Below are 6575 nucleotides of genomic sequence, written 5' to 3' on the forward strand. Positions count from 1 at the left end.
ACAAGTATCCTTGACCACTGAAGTGTTCACTGACGGGGAGGGGGGTGTGGAACAGTCCTGTCTGCTGATTGTTGTGCAGTGTCCATTTATCTGCTGCTGTAGCCTCTGCTCAGTCGCACCAATGTACCATGCCTCATGGCAGTCTTGACTGCAGTGTTTGTGAGAGACAATATTGGCTGAGTCGCATGAGTACCTGCCATGTACATAGTGGGAGGTGTCCCTACGCGTAATGGTGGTAACCATGTCAACACTCTGACATGGCTTGCAGCGTCTATTGTGACAAGGTTGCACACTTACGGTGACACTCATACACATGCACACTCCTACAGACACAGACACAGACACAGCCAAATGCCAACAAACGGGACTAGATAAACCAAGGATTTGATTTATCAAGGTTGGCATGGATGAGTTGGTTTGTTTTCATGCTGAACATCTCTAAAACTCTAAAAGGGGGAACACAAAATCATAAGGCATCTGGATACAGTAGATAACAAGAAACTGCTTGTCTCGGTGGAAAGATTGAGAGCCATGCGACACAGGTTTAAGATGTCTAGCAATAAAATCAAAATGAAAATCAAGTTAATTGTTTTTTTCATCATTTTGGATTATCCTGGGGACAGGACGAAGATCACACGTCCCCCTGCAACATGCCCATGATCCTATCTTGTCTGACGTGAAGCCAAGCCTGTCAATCAGGCTGACTTCAGGATCGGAAACCTGTCAGGTAGAGAAATCATCAGTTTTGGAACTTCATCTTCATATTACAAAGTTACCTCAATTGGCTTGATGGCCAGTTTGCAGTATTAAGTGAGGCTGAGAGTGTGGGTTCAATGCTTGTACCAGCTGAGAATTGCTGTAAGAGTCCTTCCTTCTCAATCTCTCCCCTTGTCTCAGTCTTGTTGACCCTCAGATTAAACCACCACCAGTCAATTAATTCCAATGGGAGAGCAACTCTCTGGTTTGGTAAGACTAGGGTGACTTTTACAGGAGTAAACTTTGATTCCTACTGTTTTCATATACATTCCCCATTCCCCAAACTTTAGTCGGGCCTCCAAAACAAAAAGAAAATCCTAGTATTTATACAATCCTGACATGAATGAATGAGGGAGATGGGATTAAGTATGTTATTCACCACATACAGATCAGAAATGAAAAGGAATAAAATTCTACTTGTTGCACTGTCACAAATGATGTCACTTGTGATTTTGATGTGATTTGTTTTAGCTTTGTGGCAGATAACCAGATTGGTGGATTCCAACATGCAGTTCCAGGAAAGGTGTGGAAGCATTTCGTATGTGGAGAGGAATTTTGGAGAGGAATGGCAGGATTGAAATGCAAACATGAGTCTCAAAGACATGTTCTTTTCTTAATCATAGAATCCCCCACATTGTGGAAACATCCCATTTGGCCCAACAAGTCCACACTGACCTTCAAAAGAGTAGCCCACCCAGACACATTCCCTGATTACTGTACATTTTGCCCCTAACTAACGCACCTAACTGAACACTATGGGTAATTTAGCATGGCCAATTCACCTAACCTACACATCTTTGGATTGTGGGAGCAAACCAGAGCTCCTGGAGGAAGCCCAAGCAGACACAGGGAGAATGTGCAAACTCCATTCAGACAGTCACCTGAAGTTGGAATTGAACCCAGTCCCTGATGCTGTGAGGCAGCAGTGCTAACCACTGAGCCATCATACCACATTTACAGTTGGCTTTTGAGAATCTAGACAGCAACAGATGTAAAGTAGAGATGGAAATTAGATTAGATTAGATTACTTACAGTGTGGAAACAGGCCCTTTGGCCCAACAAGTCCATACCGACCCTCTGAAGAACAACCCAGTCAGACACATTCCCCAATATTTACCCCTTCACCTCACACTACGGGCAAGTTAGCATGGCCAATTCACCTAAACTGCGCATTTTTGGACTGTGGGAGGAAACCGGAGCACCCGGAGCACCCGGAGGAAACCCACGCAGACATGGGGAGAATGTGCAAACTCCACACAGACAGTTGCCTGAGGTGGGAAATGAACCCGGGTCTCTGGCACTGTGAGGCAGCAGTGCTAACCACTGTGCCACTGTGCTGCTACCTGAGAAGAAAATCAAAGATCTCAGCTGTGTCAGCTCACATTGAGGTTAGGATGGTTCTCAGTCCCTTTGATCCAATCTGGTGTTGAGCACAGTTATGCTTTGCACTCCAATAATGCATTTTCCACTAATCCTGATGGGGGACTTATGCCAGAAACATCAACTGTCCTGTTCCTCGGATGCTGTGTTTTCTCAGCACCACATTTTTCGATAATGCTTCCTAATCAATACACATGGGTCAATGTTGCCCACGTACAACTCCTTCAACCACTACTCAACAGGGAGAGGAGAGTGTAGAAAAGTAATGGCAGAGACTGTCTGAGGGATAGGGATGGGAGACAGATATCAAAGCTATAAAATTAATTTGCACAAAAACAATACCCATCTCATACAGCACTTCCGTCAGAACCTTTTTCCCTTTTTTGAAAGGTGCAAGAAGTCCATGAATGCCATTCATAGAAGCGAAGGAAAGATATTGGCTGCTCTGTCAACTTCTGAAATCGTGGGACATGCTAATTTGCTCAGTCCCCATTCATTTCCGACCAATACTGTTCAATTTGTTTTAATTCTTATTGATTCCTGGTACTGTTGATGTGATTGGAGCAGTATAACCTTAAAAGGATTCGCATCTGGTATAGAGTAAATTCTTTTGTTTATTAACTAACTGATTAATTGATAAAGATGGATATGTCAACATACTTTTGAATTGTTCCCTGAACTTTGACTGTGTCACCCCATAAATAAATGCATTTGTGCAGCAATTTAAATCCACCAACATAATTGCAAGTTCCGCAAATATGTTTGAATAATAACTGTAATATTCATGACTGGTGCCCGTAATGATGTAGTAGAAGAAGTCAATAATGTAAAAAAGCCACAGCAGAATGAAACTGCTGATATGGCAAACAGCAAAATCATAAACCTTCTCCTGGTTTCAATTTCTGGATCACTGTATTTCTCTCCCTTACTCTGACATTATGGGCTCGACTGGCCATAAATACGTATCTCATGGTAAGGCTGTTGAGAAACAGAATTAAAGCATATGGAAGCAATGGGGTTAATATCTTATCAAACCAGTCAAAGCCAACCCACCCATCATTGGTATAATAGCTTGGCTTGAAATTGCAGAACCATGGAATATTATCAATTACCTCCCCTGGTTCAATTCCAAAGTAAAAGGTAACATCCTTTAAACAAATGAGAATGCAGATCATTATTAGAACTATAGTCGCATTTTTATCAGTGCAATATTTTGTTTTCAGTTGATGACAACAAATGGCCACAAATCGATCAAAGGAAAAACTGACAGTGAACCAAATAGAACATTTTGACGTTGCATATACTAGAACAATGATAACACTACACAAAGGGGTGATTTCCAGGAAAGATGCCAGGACATAATAAGAACTGATCCGCCACAGTATGACATTCATGATAATAACTAGGAAATCTGCTGTCATTATGGCGACCAGATAGCATGTGGTGTTGGAGGAAAGGTCGCACTTTCGCCAATTGAGGATCACAATAGTCATTAAATTAACTGTAAGAAAAGAAAGGAAACTGAACATTAACTTAGCAGACATATTCACTTTCTAAACCCAAGCTATGGTGAGAGTAGGTTAGAAATTTCTTTAATGCTTAACTCCAAGTTTAACTCAGTCCATTTCAAGTTTTGGTGACTTGTAAAGTTGCCAGACAAATAACTGCTTCCACTTGTTGTCAATGTAAATATTGAAATATGATGGAAAGGTTTTAACTTAAACAGAATTACAGGTATAAGTTCTGTTGTTTGAAGTTACCTCACTTGATCTTGCACACTCAAAAAAGAACCAAGGATTTGCAATCAAGAAAGTATCTTGCCTAAACCATTCCCCCCATCTCTTTCCTATACTAACCTCCCCTTTCACCTCCCGACATTGTCTAGTTCTCACCCACACTATCAAAAGCAGAATAAGAACACTTACAAATTTTATATGAAGGAAGGGAGAGATAATCAAGCTCCTTGTTTGATCAATCCTGTTGGTTTGTTTGAGGATTAGGAAACAGAAATGCATTAACCATGCACAGCAGAGGTTTGCATGTTCAGAGTTTCAGAAGAATGTCGAAGAGTTAGAATAAACGACAAACAGCATAGTACAATTATCAAGAAACATTAAAAAGAAAGCTCTTCTTAAGCAAGTCAACAGAAGATGAAATCCTGTTGGGAATGTGAGCACTGAGTATTGATGAGATATTAGCACCGAAAATTGAAAAATGATGAAACAAATATTAAATAATTGTTTACTTGCCTTCAGTATTTACTAGGGAGATAAAGCAGGTCAATGCGACATTGAAATCTGAGATTGACAATAAGTATCTCAAAATTATAAGAACAAGCAAATTCCATGAGGATGAAGTCTCTGATATAAATGGATTATGTTTGTATGTTTTATATGAGTCTATAGAAGAGGTTGCAGAGGTGATAACGGAAGTAGCATGTGTTCAAAGCATGACGTGGTGGTCTGCAAAATATTAATGAAGGGAAAATAATGAATTTGAGATGAAAGAAGAACAGATGACTAGGTGAGTGGTCAGATGCGTGGCAGATGCAGTTTAATGTGGATAAATGTATGGTTATCCACTTTGGTGGCAAGAACAGGAAGGCAGATTACTACCTAAATGGAATAAATTTAGGTAAAGGAGCAGTACAAAGAGATCTGGGTGTTCTTGTACAACAGTCAATGAAGGTAAGCATGCAGGTACAGCAGGTAGTGAAGAAGGCTAATAGCATGCTGGCCTTCATAACAAGAGGGATTGAGTATAGAAGCAAAGAGGTACTTCTGAAGCTGTACAGGGCCCTGGTGAGACCACACCTGGAGTATTGTGTGCAGTTCTGGTCTCCAAATTTGAGGAAAGACATTCTGACTATTGAGGGAGTGCAGCGTAGGTTCACGAGGTCAATTCCTGGAATGGCGGGACTACCTTACGCTGAAAGTCTGGAGTGACTGGACTTGTATACCCTGGAGTTTAGAAGACTGAGATGGGGTCTGATTGAGACATATAAGATTATTAAAGGATTGGACACTCTGGAGGCAGGAAACATGTTCCCGCTGATGGGTGAGTGCCGAACCAGAGGACACAGCTTTAAAATACGGGGTAGACCATTTAGGACAGAGATGAGAAGAAAGTTCTTCACCCAGAGAGTGGTGGCTGTGTGGAATGCTCTATCCCTGAGGGCAGTGGAGGCCCAGTCTCTGGATTCATTTAAGAAAGAGTTGGATAGAGCTCTCGAGGATAGTGGAATCAAGGGTTATGGAGATAAGGCAGAAACAGGATACTGATTAAGGATGATCAGCCATGATCATATTGAATGGTGGTGCAGGCTTGAAGGGCAGAATGGCCTACTCCTGCACCTATTCATATGGTGTATGAAAATTGCCACTCAGTGTGGAATTCAAGCTGGAAAAAATTTCTTAACTTGCTTTATTGATCACCGTGGGGAAATCAAGAAGCAGTAGACAATGGTAATTCTTCAAGATAGAGGAACATAAGAAAAAGGATAAAAATGTGCCCTGACATCCCTTCAATCCTACCCACTATTCAGCAAGATTTGCTAATCTGCCGCAGGCCTCACTTCCCTTTTTGTATCAGATTCTCACAGCCCTCAATTCCCTGATATATACAAAAAAAAACAACTAATTCCTCTTTAAATAATTCAGTGAACAAGCCTCCACAATTCTCTGGGGTAGAGAATTCTTCTTCTGGGAGAAGAAATTCATTTGCATAACAATTCTAAACAAATGTATCTTTATTCTGCAACGTTATGCCAAGTTCTAGATTTCCAAGTAATAGAAAAATCAAGTCACATCTACATATAATATACACATCATTTGGATGTTGAAAGTGCCTTCAATAAGGTTCCAAAAGTGATTCATGAACAGGGTTGAAGAATGAAGACTTGAAGGACAAGTCTCAGAATGAAATGTTAGCTAACATCAAGATGAAAAGCATTGAGAAGGAATACAGAGTTGTTGTTCAGATTGGCAGGAGGTGGGAAGTGGATTTCCACGTGGACACTTCACAACTGAAATTCATGACTTGTGTTTGGAATTAAACACAGTTCCTAACATTGATGATGACACTAATTTGTGCCAAGGTGAGAGGGTGTTGGGATAGTCAGTACGGAGAATGACTGAACCAAGTTTCAGAAAAACAGGAATAAACTTACAAGTAACAAAAAAAATTGACAAACCAAGTTCAACACAGATAATTATGTGGTATCATGCTTAGCTAAAATGAATAGATATCTCTTTTTTTGATTGGAAGGATTATTTTTATGAGGGGACCCGGGGGGGGGAGAAAGTTCCCATATCAAAACTTTGCATTATAGGTCAGCAAGGCGAGCAAATCATGAAGCAGTATTTATTTATAGAGGGAAAAGTTTGAAAATTATTGATGAAATGATTAAAGTGTTTTAACTATAGTACATCCATACTTAG

At 40.5% G+C, this 6575-nt stretch overlaps 1 pseudogene; it reads right to left on the reverse strand.

Annotated features, from left to right (window-relative positions):
- Window positions 1-2710: 2710 nt before the first annotated feature.
- On the reverse strand, window positions 2711-4014 carry LOC148140657 (putative G protein-coupled receptor 139; annotated as a pseudogene).
- Window positions 4015-6575: the final 2561 nt, after the last annotated feature.

Source organism: Chiloscyllium plagiosum, unplaced genomic scaffold (genome assembly GCF_037043375.1).
Source record: "Chiloscyllium plagiosum isolate Xiang-an unplaced genomic scaffold, Cpla_swu_hap1 HiC_scaffold_35, whole genome shotgun sequence".
Lineage (NCBI taxonomy): Eukaryota > Metazoa > Chordata > Chondrichthyes > Orectolobiformes > Hemiscylliidae > Chiloscyllium > Chiloscyllium plagiosum.